The 15,560-nt window shown below is 52.7% G+C and overlaps 1 protein-coding gene across 1 annotated transcript in view; it reads right to left on the bottom strand.

Annotated features, from left to right (window-relative positions):
- The window catches only part of Grin2a (glutamate ionotropic receptor NMDA type subunit 2A), a 321,273-nt gene that overhangs the window by 13,849 nt on the left and 291,864 nt on the right, over positions 1-15,560 (bottom strand). The window lies entirely within an intron of this gene.

Genomic DNA, 15,560 nt, shown 5'->3' with positions numbered 1-15,560 from the left:
CAGGTGGGTGCAGGGGCATGGGGTTCCCCAGTAGCCGCCCAGTCGCAGGTAAGGCACAAGGCAGGGGCTTCACATTTGCAAAACGGAGTGATGGGGCATTCAGCTAGATCCAGCCCAGCACATCGCAAGATGCTTTAGGTAGAAAATATAGGATGAGCCACAAAAGTTAGCACCAAGGAGGCCTGTCCAGGGAAGAGGCTCCGAGAAGACTCTACTCTACACCGAGTACCAGCAGTCAGCTCTGCTCAGCCCTCAGACTCCTTCCCAGCACCTGCAGATTAGATTCCATCTACTCCACAGGACTGTCCAAGAGCTAAGGGGACTGCTTCCTGAAAGGACTCTATGGAAAGCAACGTGACAAGCCTCCAGGCCTCCTGAACACTGTCCCCCAAGGTCAGCTGGGAAATCCAGTTTGAACCTTTAGGCTTTGTCCAGAACCCAGGAAATTTGCTGGAACGTTTTTTAAAAATCAGCCTCTAAGTATAACCTTGCAGGAAGACATCTAGATAGTTTTTCTTGGTTTCTGGCCAAGGCACTTGATCCTAGGCAGTAATGCTATAAAAAGTGATGGTGTGCGATTGAGAAACTGGGTTTGATGTTCTGACTCAGATTTGATCAAGAAAGCTAATGCCTTTGTTCATCAGAGGATCTCACATGTTTTTTTTTTTTCTTTTACTTGTTCATTCACTCCTTCATCCTCTCACTCCTCCACTCAGCCCTTGGGGAGGAACAGTCCAAGGCCCATGCATTTTCAGGTGGAGGTGAGTAACGTGACCTTTGGCCTCTGAGAGTTCCAGTCCTGCACACCAGCAGCCAGGGCGTGCACAGATGGTTGGATGGGCATCAAGCTGGAGGCAGGAAAACACATGGAATGCTTTGAGATCAGAGAGTAGCTCAGAATTTGGGGGAAGGAAGAGGGATTAAAAGAGGGACCCTACGGGCAGGAGTTAGAATGCAAAGCTTGAGCTTTTGAGCTGAGGAGTCTGGACATCTTAGGAAGAAGAGGGCACCGAATGTGTTTCCACAGTGAATGCCCGGATGCAGGTCCTGCTGTGGATCAAGAAAACTCTGCGGCCCGTGTTTCTCCAGTCTCGGCCCCTTGATAAGAAACCCATGTCTCCTCACATGTCAGGTAAGACGGGCTCTGGCTGCACACGCCAAGGGTTCTTTCAAACCGTGCTACAGCGGGGAAGAAGACCACTCTTGTATTGGAGAACAGCCATTATTACGGTCTCATCCTTTCTCAGAGACAGAGTCCTCAGAGTAAGCCCTTCTACTCCCAGGAGAGACAGTGACTGACGAGGATTCCCTGGAAGGTGTCATGGATGTCACCAGGTATGCAGCACTGCGCTGAGAACTGGGACATGACCTCTGTGGCTTAGTCACCTGCACTCAGGTCTGAGCCCCCAGGAAGTCTCTCCTGGGGACAAGGGACGTAGGCAGGACACTGACTTTAACACCCGGGTGTCTCTTCAGTACAGAACCTGTCTCCATGGAGTCCAGCCACCACTCGCTCTGTCTTCATCCATCCAAGGTGGTTTTGCCTGATGCTTCTTGCATCTCTGGCCAAGTCTTGGGACGTAGTTGTGGTCTGTAAAACCACAAGGTCCCTCTGTCCCTCACTGGCTTGTGACCCACAGGTCTGGGGGGAAGAGTCTCCAGACCCAGGGATCAGGGCTGACTCTCAGGGAAGGCAAGGTCCACTCCAAGATCCCGGCCGTGGACTCTGGTGGTGCCCACAGGGAGCAGACGGCCATCGGTACCTGGGCGACGTCGGCTGATGGTGCTGCTGTTCCGGGGGGATCTGCCGAGCACCACGAGGGGAAATGGCCCCGCTGGGCACTTGGAGAAGCCCACCTGGAGTTGGCAATGGCCACGTGACGACTTTCTCGGTGGACATGCTAGGGCACAGATTCGTGCCAGTCTGCCATTCTCCACGAGATCCGGCGTGGGGATGGATCCGCAGCCCGGGGAGTGAGGACGGCCGGGGCCCGGGCACTGGGGAAGGTCCTCTCTTGCCTAAGGTCAGGTCTGGGGACCTGGTCTGTGGCCTCAGAGCAGGGTGAGGCCAGTCAGATCGGACCACTGACCTTGGCGCTAGGCTTTACTTCCTGCACCCTCCAGACTCAAAGCCAGAGTCAAGCCAGTCTCCAGGAGCAGCAGGAAACTCACCCCAGGCCTTGAGTTTTCCTTACAAAGGAACAAAGACAAATATACAACCTCCCCCAATCCAGAAAACAGATCCGACACGTCTGATGAGTAAGAGAAAGACAAAACCTGTGTGACCTTGGGTCTGGAATACTGTTCTGGAGTCTGTGACCTCTGGGCCCAGAATCTCAGGGGGCCACTGCAGATTGCAGAAGAGAAAAAAAAATACCTGGGATGTTGGTGGCGATGGGGAACAGAACAAGACTCCAGACTCAAGTAGACTGGATTCGGAAGATAAATATTCCTTATTTAAATGTCAGAATATTCCATTTCTGTATAATGCTGAGAAGCCACAAAACTAAAATAAAAATAGGGCTCGGCTTAACTGTATCCAGTTAGACGCCGACAAGCTGCCTCAGGCACAAACGCTCGTCACCACCTTCCCACTGAGTTTCTGCCCAGGATGGAACTGGAGCACCGTGGGGTTCACTGCGGCCTGCTGCCGTCCGGCGAGGCTTCACAGGCCATTTGACCAACCCTGCAGGGTGGAGTCCACTCATCTGATGTCCACCTGTCCCCAACTTGTGTCTCTTGGAGAAGACCAGTTAGAAAGAAGAGAGAGGAGTGGGAAAGCATGGTCCCAGTTTTCCATTAGAGGATGGAGTTGGAGAGAAATGAAGCTCTGAAGCCAGACAGAAGAGCAGTTGTTGGAAGTCTCTGAGACTTCACCATGGAGTCCAGCCACCACTTCTGGGGTCTCCTTGACCAACCTGCCTCCCACGGGGAGAGACGATCAGGCCAGTAGGACCTGAAAGCCTGTGCATGTGTGAGCGTCCGTGAAGTCACAGTGACTTTTTGACATTGCACATTGTTTTCACTCAATTGTCCTCACAGTCTTGCGACTCATCCCGTCAAGGCGTGAGACTTTTTAATATCACAAAGGGGTCCTTGTATTTAAAAGATTGTCGACACAAGATGAAAAAGGATAGCAATAATCCCATCTCCCGTGCCAAGAAATATCTCCTTTCTTTCAGCAAATACAATGACCTCACTGCGTTTCAATTCCTTTTTTATTGAAGTGTTGACAACAGGCTTCCCGGGGCTGTAAGATCCATAGCAAGTTGGCTCCCTGCCATTCCGTTTCCATCCCCGCTGCCCAGGACAGTGCGGAGAGCTCAGGGGGCTCGGCTGTGGATGAAGAAGACGAGGAAGAGGGAGAAGGGAGAGCAAGGGAGAGAACGAGGAAGGGGTGGGGAGTGGGCAGAAAGAGGGAAACAGGCCCCTTGTCTAAGGCCCCGTCCCTGTGGCCGGCACCCTCCATAAGGAGGCAGAAGGAAGCCCCTGTTTTGTCCGTGGAGACTGGTGGGTGAGGGCCGGGCTGGGTGAGGACCCCAGAGGGCTCTCAGCTCTCCCTCTGACCCCGGTGCGCCTCTGGCTCCTCCTCCTGCTCCCAGGCCTGAGCGCAGGGGCAGAGGGGAGTCTCTGGACTCAGGTTCCAGCTCAGTAGGTGAAGCAGACGCAAGGTCCCGGCTCCGCTCGACAAATCTGCACCTGAGAGGCACCAGGGGATCTGATGATCAGCTACTGTGGGTGATCATCCCACATCCCGCCGCACACCGCGGACCAGCACCCTGGATTTCAGAGCCTAGAGCTCCTTCTAAGGCAGGAAGGAGAAACGGGGGAGCCACAGGCACCATGGGGGGAGCCAACTGGCTGCACCCCTTTTGGAAATTGGTTGTGACTCTGTCAATCTGAGTGTGTGCACACTGTGTGACACATGGGTTCCATTCCCAGGCATATTCCCAAACTGGTAAGTGACCATGTGAACAAAACAACTGTGAAAGAATGTTCAGAGCTCACAAAACCAGACATGATTGAGATCACTATGGGGTAAGTTTTCAGGTATTCTTTTCACATACGGGATCGCGCCTTTCCAAATGAAAGTCTCTGCATGACACAGAGTGGGAGGGATTGGGCCACTCTCTGTCCTACCCCAGGACCTTGCCTGGGACGTGCGGTACCGCTGACCTACAGGCACGCCCTTCGTTCCCACTTCTTTCCTCTTTGAAGGTCCTCCTGACATCTGACTTTCTCTGGCTGAAGTGGCTGCTTGCCAGGCTCAGGACTGGCACCGCTGACCTGGCCGAGTCCTGGTGTCAGACGGCACTCAGCTCGAAGCTCAAGGGGCCTGTTGGGAGGTTGGTCGGGAACTTCCGCCACTGAAAACCCCCAGAGCTCCAGCAGCACGAGGGAGAGTCGATGGCCCTCCAGGACGTCCATGGATTTTATCTGTCTCTGAAGTCACTACTGTTCCATTACGATTCTGAATATGTCTCTGGTTAAACCAGGAGGGAGATGAACAGTCTGATTTTTGTGGTTCCATCTGGTCACAGGCCAATGAAGAGGCAGTTAAGCCCTTTATTGCTGATCTATGCTTAGAACTGACACATTTCCTTTGGAAAAACATGGCTTTTCTGAATGAATCGTTTGCCCCGACAGTTTTTTGGGTTGGAGGAAGGTCAAGATGACTTAGTGGCTGGGGCGTGACAAGGCCATTGATCACCAGCCCCTTGAGCATGCACCAAGAAAGCTGACGTTTTGGGGAGTAGATGAGGTCTGGGTGTGGGAAAGCCAGCCGTCCGAGCAATAAAGAATCCATATGAAAAGTCGCTCAGTCCATTGTCATGTTGCTCCTGAGCCTCACAGATCCCGGGTCCCCAAGGGGCCACATCCTCATTGGAGGGCCATGGTGTCCAAATCCAGCTCCAGGTCTGATTTAGTCAACAGAAGGCCTGGCTCAGTGCCTGTCCAGAGGTGGGGCTCTCAATCCTGCCTGTTCCTCTTTCTCACTGTTATGCTCCACAAAAGGAAGTGAAATCCTCGGAGCAGTCAGGAACTCTGTGTCTGCTCTGATCCTTGCTGAGGAGGAAGCCTAAAACTTGGGTCTGTTGACTTCTCCCTTTCCTGCTCTACCCAATGTTACCTGCTCCCTACTACGGCTGCTGCATGGGCTGATGCTGGAAAGTTCTAGACCCTACGTTGCTCCAGGTCTCAGGATCACCAAGGTCTCTGTGTAAATCCAGTGAGGAGCCCCGAGAGAAGGACCATGTACCCAACGGGGAGCAAAGATCCAAAACCACGGTTCCACAGAGTGGGCTGCTGGCTGCTGACACTTGTATCTAACACCTACCAGAGGATCAGACGTTTCTAAATGCAAAATGCTGTTCTTCTAAAGACTGACTCTTCAATCTTATGGTGGATTAGAATCCCCAGAGAGGATGGGAAAAAGTGCCCCAGGAAGGGGAGGAGGGGTGGAAATCAGGCGGATTCTCACAGCCTCCCCAGGTGATGGCACTGCACATAAAAACTTCAGAGCGTCTTAGCAAGGAAGGCCAGACAGCAGGAACATGGCATTACGGGGACATGCCAGCCCCAAGACCTTCAATGCGCGGTTATTCTTTGTTGCATGAATGACCAGAGGGGGAATGAATGAAAACGTGGACCAATAAGTCTGGGGGCTTTGCGGCTGGCACCCAGTCCTTGGTGACTTGGTCTACAGAGGAGCTTCCCTCAGCCCAAACTGTGACTTCTGCCTTTGAAGTCTCCGTGTGACTAAAACATGTTTACCCGGGAACAATCCCTCGGTGGAATGCTGGGGATCAGGCAGCGCCCAGGAGCTCTGTGGGAAGCAGCAGTTCCAGAACCAACACGGGTCTCTGTGGACCTGGGAGCAGATCTGCAGCCCTGTGTCGCAGCCAAGCATCTGGCCTCCCTAATCACATTCTGTCCTTGTCTCATTCCTGCTCATCTCTTGCTTCTGGGTCCTGCGTTTTCCCCAAACTGCCAGGGTTGAATGATCTCAGAAATTAGGCTGGGTCTTTTCCCACGGCGCTGGGGCCCCGAGGCCTGGACAAGTCTCCTTCACATGGACATGGAAACACAGTGCAGGCCACTTTCTCCTCCACCCTGAGCCTCTGTCACCAAGTTGTCACCCACAGCCCATACTGCTCCATCAGTAAGAGGGGAAGGAGCCTGCAATCTGGGGTCTGGCGGATCTGCATAAATCACAGCTTGGCCCTTACCCAGATGAGAGCGGCTGCCTTTACGGGAGGTCTACATGGGCATCAAGGCTAATGGAGCTGCCAATCTGCCTGGTGTTGAAAGAAAGATCCGGCCTCCAGCACAGGCACCGATCCCAGAGCCAGGTGATCCTGCACACCTCCCTGAACCTGCCTAACCCTCAGTTTCCTCATCTGTAAACAGGGATAAACAGGGACGCTCTTCATCCACGTAGTCAGTATGGGACTAAACAGAATTAATACACCTAAAGACTCCGTGGTTTCATAATACACGGCTAGCCCTCCGGAAGCATGATCGTCATTATAAATATCTATTAAAAATAGAGATGATGGTGGCTGGAGAGTGTTCTCATTTGAAGAACCGGAGACACCCCTCACAGAAGGCTCCGCTTCTCTGCGCCCCTCTTCCCCCAAGCCCGCCCTGTCCTTATTCTGCGTTTCTCTCTTTAGATGCTCGGAGGTTGCTGGTTGCGATGGGGTGTTGCCGAGTCATCTGAGGACACAGGGACCGAGGTCAGGAAAAACTGCTGCAGGGCCAGTCAGCAGGGCCTGTGCCTTGCACCACCTGGAGCCGGGTTGGACCCTGGACCCCGGAGATGCCCTCGGCTCCCTCTGCAACGTGGTCCACTGCTCAGGGATACCGCCCAGGCTGGCTGCTGCCTGAGCCCCGGCAGACCCCCCATCCCCCCAGCTGGCTTCTCCTCCCCTCCCCCACTCTTCCTCTCTCCTTCCTTCCTGATGCTGCTTTCTTCTATGTCCTCCATCATTTTCTGCCTTCTCTCATTCCTCTCCTCCCCTCATCTCTCTCTGGCCCTCCTTCCTCCCCTCCTGCCCCCTCTGTCTTCGGTCTCTCCTCTTCCCCAGGAGAACGGGGAGGACGCCGGCTTTCAGTCCCCTCAGTGTTTCCCCAGAGAGTCCAGAGGGCCCTCGAGGAAATACTGTCCCCTCTGTCGTGACTGCTCAGCTAGGCTGCGCCAGGGCAGGGCATGATGCCTGAAGGAATGTCTGTCGGGCCTGGCTTTCAATACAACCTCGTTTTCAAAAACAGGAGGTGGGAGGGTGCGGGGGGGGGTGGAGCCTGTCATCCCAGAGGCTCAGGAGGCTGAGGCAGGAGGATCACGAGTTCAAAGCCAGCCTCCGCCATTTAGCAAGGCCCTGAGCAACTCAGTGAGACCCTGTCTCTAAATAAAATATAAAGAAGGACTGGGGATGTGGCTCAGGGGTTAAGTGTCCCCAGGTTCAATCTCTCAACTCCCCCCACGAAAAGCAGGCTGTGGCTAGACATGGCCCCGGGTGTTTGCTAACCTGAGGAAGCCATTTTCTCCTTCATTACGACCCAGCAGGGTGAAGCGCACATTTCTTCCTCAGGCCCCTAACCGCTGGCTCCACAGGTATAACCCCTGGCCAGGATTACACTCTCTACCAGGATCAGGATTAAAGACACCAAATCCTACAGCCCAGGAGCCAGCTTTGAACTTGCGGAAATGGAGTAGCCGTGAGTCCGGCTTACGTGATTGACACTTAGTGAGATGCCTGTCTCCAGTTAGAGAATCTGGAAAAGGAGAGTTGTTGATGAGATATATGGAATATGTTCCTGCATGGAGAGAGAGAGAGAGAGAGAGAGAGAGAGAGAGAGAGAGAGAGAGAGAGAGAGAGAGAGAAAGAGAGGGAGAGAGAGAGAGGTAAACCCTAAGGGCTTAGGCTCTGGGACCACAGGGGTCACTCCAGCCCCCAGCACAGCGGGGGTTCAAGCTCCTTAGACAGGAGATCTGACTGAAGTGCAGCTGCAGACGCGGCTCAAGTTGTCCTCTGTCATACTAATGATATCTCAACCCCCAAAACCACATCAGTGAAGGACACAGAAATCAGGGCAAGTCTTCCCTAGAGGAGCAGGGCAGCGGTGTCCCAAGTCCCTTCACGTGCTCTCCGACACACACTCGGTCCAGGAGGCAGGAAGTCTGGGTTTAGCCCCAACACTGCCGCTCTTGACTGTCAACCTGGGTGAGGTCATGTCCACCCTCTCTGGGCTTCAACTTCCCTGTGAGTGGCCTTGGTGGCCACCTGTGATCCACTCCAGTTCTGAAAGCCAAGGAAACAGCACCACTTCCAGCCATCCCAGAGGGCTGTTGGAAAGATGGAATCAAACGGGCTGTTTGACTACAATAGTGCATCAACTCGGCAGGGAGGAACTGGTCTCTGTCTTAGGGTGCGTACGGGTGTTCTGGAAGACTGTCAGATGGGACAGCATCTAGCGATTGCCTCCTCGTGTCACTCTCCCTGCAGGCACCTGATGTCCCTTCCTCAAGAAAATAATACCCTGCACATCAGGAAGACATCCAACCACTGAGTGAATTTAACTGAGTGCCTACTGTGTGCCAGGCCCATTGAGTCTTGGGGGAGGGGGAGAGGAGGGCAACTAGAATGGTCATGAACAGCGTGCACCCCAGGGCCAGGAGAATGCAGCCCCAGTGGCCAGGAGACCTGGCAGAGCAAACCAACAGATGTTCATGCAGGCCAGGCGGCAGGCTGGTTTCTCAGAGATCCTTCTCCTTTTCTGAAGCGGGCATTCATCCCTGGGAGCTTCCGTCCAGGGACTGCCTGGACTGCAGCCTCTAGGTTTTGGACATGTCTCACTTGCATTTTTAATTGTCTCAAGGGATTTTTAAGTTTCCCTTTTAATTTCTCATTGATTGGGCAAGTTTCTTTGTTCTTACATTGAATCTGCAAACAACTCCGATTTAGAGATAGGAAATTGATACTCAAGAGCAGTTGATGTGGCCAAGATCACGCTGCTAGGGACCGAGAGAGCCTCCTCGTGGGCCTTCTGCATCTTTTGCTTTGCTGCATGCCTCAGGATGCCAGGAGCTCAGAGCTCAGGGAGTTCACAGGAAGGGCGTCTAGCCCAGGGGTCTTCAGAAGTGGGGTTAGGAGAAGTGGGGTTAGGAGAAGTGGGGTTAGGAGAAGTGGGGTTAGGAGAAGTTGAACTCATTTTTTGTGCTTTTTTAATTGGTGCACTGCAATTCCATATAGTACTGGGGTCTGTTACGCCTCATTCATACGTGAACATAACAGAATTTGATCCATCTCCTTCCCCCTCTCCTCCGTCCCTGTGAACTCCACTGATCTACCTACTGTTATCACTATCACTTTAATTAGTACAAATTCCATTTTTAAAGGGGTGGCATCAAAGATTCTAGGCTTGTCTGAAAAGAATCCACATGGTAGAATTTCAGGTGAGGCAGTTGAGAGGGGAGGGGAGGGGTCGGGAATTTCATCAGCTCACCCCCAGACCATTTCCAAGCTGGCTCTAAGGAGACAGCCTCCAGGATGGGGCAATCACCAAGCTGGGCCTGCCGGCTGCCCCAAGACTAAATCACCAGCCCAAGATATTAAGCTGGAAGTTGGAAGAGGGTCGTGCTGAGGATCACAGCGGCTCTCCCGGCAGCCCTGAACAAGGGATGGAAATCCTAATTAGAGACACAAAGGGCTCCTGACAGCACTCACTCCCCACTCCAGCTGGCAGCACGGGGTCCCTGGCTGTCAAAAGCCATCCTGCACATTCCAGGGAGCAGCAGCCAACGAACACGGACCCAGGATGTCAGCACCGGCCCCCGGGAGTCAGGGGATGGTTTCTGCGTTGCTCCACCACCCCGAGCTCCGTGAGCACCATCCCCTGGGTGGCCCTCCTCAGCTCCAGAGCCAACTACAGAAAGGGTCCTTGTTGGGGCAGAGCAGAACCGTGGTCCGTCCAGGGCAGTAACAATCTGGATGAATCCCAACACTGCTGGTCCTGTCACAGTGGAGAAGGAGCAGAGGAGCCCTGCACCTGTCCACCTGGGATGACTCGGGCGGCATCTTTCAATGCTTCCTACAGGATAGCCATCATAAGGCTCAAAGACAACACACCTGAGGTCACTAACTAGTTTTAAAGCTGGGAGAATCCTGGAAAACTTGGTTGAATTTGCTACCCTATGGATACAGAGATATGTGTCATGTCTTTCAAATATTCCACATATAACTAAATGGGATGTTATGTTCCATGGAAGACACTGTGTGAATAACTTATTAAAATCTAATGACAATACAGTAATATAATAATTGACTGTATAGTTCCATTTGTTCAATGAACTGAGACTAGATACCAGAGAAAAGTCATGTATTTTTTGAGTTTAAAACTAAATCCATACCATAAACATGAGCAGACTACAAAGAGGAAGAGGAGCAGCTGGCGCCAAGGTTCTTACTTAGAGTCACCTGCAGCCAGCAAGGATCATGGGAAATGATCAGAATTGGAATCCAATGAACTTGTTCAGCTTTTTCATCTCTCCACAGTGTTGCCCCTAGACCAGCAGCATCATGGGGAGCTGCTTGGAAAAGCAGGCTCTCGGGCTCCTCCAGACGGACGGAATGAAATCCTTATCTTAAGATCTCCATGCTTCCTGCTGGTGGTGTGTATGAGACTCCCCTGTGGCTCAACCAAGCTGAACCTCATTGTACCACTCTGCAAAATGGAGAGGGAAAGACATGCAGAGAGACGGCACAGGAGGAGTTAGGCTCTCCCGACACCAAGTGCGGGGCACTTGGCGGGCGCTGGACCACAGAGCAGAGACTCTGAATAACTGTGCTGTCTCGCTCCCCTCCATGGCTTCTTGCTGGTCCTACCCACAGGAGGCTTCAACCCCCATGATCTTCCTCCTGCCTCTTGGAGTCCCAGAGTCATAAAAAATCCCCGAACTCATGAGACAGATGTGCCCTGGAGATCACCTGCTCACCTCCACTTTGAAGCCAGAAATGCGGCTTTTCAAGTCCCGGCTCGCTTGGGTCACCCTAGTGTCAACTCTCAGATGCCAGGGAGACTTCAGGCACTCAGTAGAAAGCGAGGTGGCTGGAGGAGGCCCCAGGAGCTCCTATCCATTCTATTCTGGTCTAATCTCACTACCTAGGTTTTTCTTTATGACTCATTCTGTTTGTTCATTTCCTGTTTTGAGAACAAACCCGAGTGCATCTCATATATCTGCTTAATGGCCCTCTTGGCTCCCCGGGGCACTAAGGAAAAGAGGGATGTGTGTGTCCAGCCACACAGATGTCCCTCTACCTGGGTTTATACAGAGGAATTCGTATACTTATGTTGGTATAAATGTGCTTCTATCTTAAGTTTATATGTCGTCACCAGCTAACTGTCAGTCCCTGGAAGGAAAGAGGAAAGACTGACATCCCCTTCTCGGGACATCGGTGCCTGGGAAGGAATGCGTTTCTCAATCAACGCTGGGAACGGAGGCTGATGGTTGCCAAAAAGTACCTGTGAGCACTGTTTCTAGACTACTGAGAGCCACAGATGCCAAGATGCTCCCCTGCATTCCAGAAAGCACCCAGCAGCCAGACAGGGGAGGCAGGCAAGGCCTTGCGGAGACTGTGCAGCCCTGCAGGCACGGGATCAGCTGCCCTTTTTCCTAGGGAAATGCCTGGCAGGCTTCATGCAAGAGGTTCCCCCAGTAACCAAACACTCACTCAAAGGTTATATTTACACAGCTCATTAGGAAAATTTTTTTATACTTTTGACACTCATTAGAGCCGTAATCGTCCACTGAAGCTCCTCTATAACAAGAGATAAACACTCCATTCTAAAGGATGAATAATAATTAGGTACTTCTTGGCACCGTGCTCTTTACAGGTCTAATTTTAGAGCATAATTAATCCTGCTGAAGTTGCATAAGATAAGTGAAATATTTATGCAGCTGTGTTAATTCATGTATTTACTCCTAGAGAGACATTCAGAATTGGACATGGCTTTCCGGGCAGATTATCTTAAGACGCCCCCCAGAGCAACGTCATTTTCTCTGCCCTGTCTTTGCCTCCAGATGGCCTCGGAGGATGAAGCTTTAGAAAGATGAACATTTCCCAACCCTGGCAGGATGACCAGGAAAGCAATGAGGCAGGACGTAAAATATCGACAGGAACCAAGATGCTCTGTTAAGTAAGCATCTGTAAGAGGCGGCAATGAAGGCACTTCCTGCTCAGCACCAGGAAGGCGGTCCCCTGGTACAGACTGGCACTGTTTTTGCCACTGCAATACTTAATAAGCTGTGCTGAACGCAGGAGTTGTGCAGGGACAGTGATGGTGCTGATGGGCAGGAGGCGTGTGGGGTGAGACGGAGGACGGTGCTGATGGTGGTGAAGATGATGGTGATGATATTGTGATGATGATGGTGATGGTGATGGTGGTGATGGTGTTGATGTTGGTGGTGGTGGTGGGTGGTGATGGTGGTGGTGGTGATGGTGGTGATGATGGTGGTGATGGTGGTGATGGTGGTGGTGGTGGTGATGGGGGTGATGATAGAGATGATAGTGGTGATGGTGGTGGTGGTGATGGTGATGGTAGTGGTGGAGGTGATGGTGGTGATGATGGTGATGGTGGTGATGATGGTGGTGGTGGTGGTGATGGTGGTGATGATGGTGGTGATGGGGGTGATGGTAGAGATGATAGTGGTGATGGTGGTGGTGGTGGTGGTGATGATGGTGATGGAGGTGATGGTGGTGATGGTGATGGTGATGGTGGTGATGGTGGTGATGATGGTGGTGATGGTGGTGATGATGGTGGTGATGGTAGTGATGGTGGTGATGGTGGTGGTGATGGTGGTGATGGTGGTGATGGTAGTAGTGGTGGTGATGGTGGTGATGGTAGAGATGATAGTGGTGATGGTGGTGATGGTGGTGATGGTGGTGATGATGGTGGTGGTGGTGGTGATGGTGGTGATGATGGTGGTGATGGGGGTGATGGTAGAGATGATAGTGGTGATGGTGGTGATGGTGGTGGTGGTGGTGATGGTGATTACAGTAACACTGACTATTAAGGTGACAACTTATGGCTATTGAGCTCTTTTGGGTTGTAGGAGCTATGCTAAGTTATTTACAGAAATCCTCCCATTTCATTTTCACACAGTTGATAACAGGCCCATTCAAAAATGAGCAAACTGAGGCGAAGGTTGATCATCTCTTTTGTAGAAGTTTTAATAAATGGGACGAGTACAGATTTGGTTCAAAGAGATACTAAATTACCCCTTCCTAAAGAGTTCTATAAATCTCAAGGGTCTAATTAGTCAACTTTGATAGACATCTTACAAAATTAAATGAAGCAAGAGTTCTGCCTAATTGACAGCCTTCCAGAATAAGGCCTCTGAAGAAAGCCATTGCCCTGTGCTACCCAGGGAGCCCACAGGGCCCCCAACACGGTGCTGCAGTGTCCTCCTCTGTAGAGTGGGAGAGAGAAACACATCTGACCTCGGAAGGTTCTTGTGAAGACTAAGGGACGCGTGCAAAGTATCGCCTGTGGTGACTGACCTGTGCTCCTCCCTAAATGGCCTCGCTGTTGACCATAGATGCCATGAGACTGTCAACCACAGTGGACAGGGCTGGAGTTAGGACTCAGCATATTTAAAAGCTTCCTGGCAATTGAAATACGCCCTGACCCCAACCCCTCATCCATATGTGTATTCATGTGCTTGACCCTTCATTCATCAATTCCCTGTTCTGTTTGGGGTTCTGGGGTGCTTACTGCTGGGGCCGAGACTCCTGTCTGCTGAACAAGTCACCCTGAGCAGAGGCGTCAGGCATCCCTGCAGTCGATGGAGCAACTGGACCCAAATCCTCAGTGTCCTCGTCTAAATCTCCTGCCATAAGACTCTACGTCCAATCTCTGGACTTCGGGTGTGGCCACTGGACTTGCTTTGGAAAGGAGGAGATCGGCAGGCGTGAATGTGACAGCGCAGAGAGTTGAAATCTGCGGTGACATTCAGCATTCCTTCTGAGCCTCCAACATGGCCGAAAAAAGAGCTTCCGCCCGGTATCTACCACCGGGTCAGCGTGTGACCCAGAATAAACACGCATGGGGCAGAGGTCACACAGCGGACGCGCAGGCCAGGGGCAGAGCCTAGAGCTGCCCCACCCAGCCCAGCCCGAGGCAAGAATCCTCCACTTGACCTGCTTCCCGAGGGCCACACACAGGCTTCTCAGAGCCGTGGTTACCCACGAGAACAGGACCAAGGACTGGGAAGGTAAGGAGGCCCTCCAGGGATCCCGAGGATCAGGACTGTTGTGCTTGAGGGTAAAACAGACCCATTTAGAATGCTGACGGCAGGGGAGAACAGGGCTGAACTCTGGGAAGAGAGAGGGGACGAAAAGCCAGGAGGAACTCGCACTCCGTTCAGACCACGCCCACCTGTGGCCCGGCCTCTGTCCGACCAACGTCACGATGACTGGGTGGTTGGCAGGTCTCCTCTCAACTTCGGGCAGCACAGCACATTCTGTGATCAGGTAGAGCCGCCCCCTGTCCTTGAAGCGGGCTCCGGCCCTCTGCCCTGAGCCTTCGTAGCCCCCTGCTCCTGGGCACATTTCTGGTGCTGACCCTCTCCTGTTGACTTGACTTTTCCTGACTTGGTGTTAGCAATTCAGGAAGGAATCACGGATCCCGTGGCAGGACTCCAAGGCCAGGCCTGGCCCATGCGGTGAGATCACCAGGCGGTGAGCAGGGAGAGCTTCTGCAGACAGCCACCCCCGGGCCACGTGGTCATAACGCCCCGCTTCCCGTGGCCTGCAGCCTGGGAGGCTGGAGCTGCCGCTGCTTTTGCGTGTTAGGCAGTGAAGGGACCAGGCTTTCTCTGGAGCTTGCCTCTTCTCATTCCTCCATGGGACAATGCGGAGAGAGCCACATGTTAGTTCACCACGAATCACCCTTGGTCACAAGTGCTGGGTTCTGTAGAGTCTCTTACCCAAACATCACGGGAACCCTTCCTCTGGAATTTGGAAATTGGGACGGAGGCAGCTCAGTTCTATGTGTCTGAGAGCAGCATCCAGTCCCAGCTCTGCTAACACGTGAGGTCACAGGATTCTGTTTTGAAGTGGACATGAAAGGGCCTGGACGCGGCGTCTGTCGAGTTGGCCAACTCCCTTGATCCCTGGCCTCGGTCTGCTAGAAGCGAGTAGGAAACAATCCCCACCTGCAGACGTTGCCAAGTGTCCCCCAGAGGACAAAAAGGACCCTGTGCCACTGAGAAGCAGCTCTCTAGGTTCCCTGTCAAGGCCCCGACGACGTCCTGGTGCCGACTTTCCCTAAAGCTGTTTGCTCAGCTCCTTGCTCATTCACGGGGAGATGCTTGTGCCTCCTTAAAGTGATTTCCCTTTTTAAACACAGTTACCTAGAATTGGTCTCCAGTCACCTGGGTGCACGCACGGCGTGAGAGGCACTTCACAGACACCCCTAGGGAGCAGACCCCTTGCCCCAAGACCCACTGCCAGGTCGATCAGAAACCAGTGCGAAGGTCTCAGGTCCCCCGAGCG

The sequence above is a fragment of the Urocitellus parryii genome, chromosome 9 (genome assembly GCF_045843805.1).
Source record: "Urocitellus parryii isolate mUroPar1 chromosome 9, mUroPar1.hap1, whole genome shotgun sequence".
Taxonomy (NCBI): Eukaryota; Metazoa; Chordata; class Mammalia; order Rodentia; family Sciuridae; genus Urocitellus; species Urocitellus parryii.
Note: the sequence above shows the minus strand (reverse complement) of the source record. Positions and strands in the feature narration are given on the sequence as shown.